Genomic DNA, 918 nt, shown 5'->3' on the forward strand with positions numbered 1-918 from the left:
TTCAGGAAGCACTTGCAATGCCCTTTCACAGTTCATTGTCTATTAAGATACCCAGTATTGGCTCTTGCCATGTGCTGGTGTTGGAGGACCCTCCCCGCTGTAGACTTACCAACAGCATGAATCATCAAGTTAGCCAAGCTTCAAGCTCAGGTCTGGATAGGGCACAAGGGGACAGCTCGCAGGAAGAAGAAGGTGGTGCATAGGACAGCTACAGCTGATGACAAAAAGCTTCAGAGTTCCCTAAAGAAACTGGCTGTGAACAATATAGCTGGTATTGAAGAGGTGAACATGGTTAAAGACGATGGAACTGTTATTCATTTCAACAATCCCAAAGTCCAAGCTTCCCTCTCCGCTAACACCTTTGCAATTACTGGTCATGCAGAAGGCAAACCAATCACAGAAATGCTTGTTGAAATACTAAGTCAGCTTGGTGCTGACAGCTTAACGAGCCTTGGAAAGTTAGCTGAACAGTTCCCACGACAAGTATTGGATAGGAAAGCACCCAAACCAGAAGACATCGATGAAGAAGATAATGGCGTTCCAGATCTTGTAGAAAATTTTGATGAAGCATCGACAAATGAAGCTAACTAAAATCCTCTGAGTTCTGGTAGCTGGCCTGGACTAGATTTAACAATCGGCTCTGTTGTTCCAAAGTTTCCAGACATGGAGAACATCGCCTGTTATTAGTTCTGTAATATAAATATTTTGTATATTAACGATGCTGTTTGCTCGGCATTTCTCGGTCATTGGATTTTGCATTTTGCACTTCTTCCCAGGATGGATTGTTTTGGTCAAAATATGAAGTATGGGTACAGTTGGAGGATGGTTTTTGTTTTGGGGGGGACTTTCGGTGTGTATGTATATGTATGTGTGTGGGTATGTGTGTACACAGTGGACAGCAGATTGGATAACAGTTAT

At 42.9% G+C, this 918-nt stretch overlaps 1 pseudogene; it reads left to right on the top strand.

Annotated features, from left to right (window-relative positions):
- Positions 1–282: 282 nt before the first annotated feature.
- Btf3l7 (basic transcription factor 3 like 7) lies at positions 283–591 on the top strand (annotated as a pseudogene).
- Positions 592–918: the final 327 nt, after the last annotated feature.

Source organism: Rattus norvegicus, chromosome 1, assembly GCF_021556685.1.
Source record: "Rattus norvegicus strain SHRSP/BbbUtx chromosome 1, alternate assembly SHRSP_T2T, whole genome shotgun sequence".
In the NCBI taxonomy this organism is placed as follows: Eukaryota; Metazoa; Chordata; class Mammalia; order Rodentia; family Muridae; genus Rattus; species Rattus norvegicus.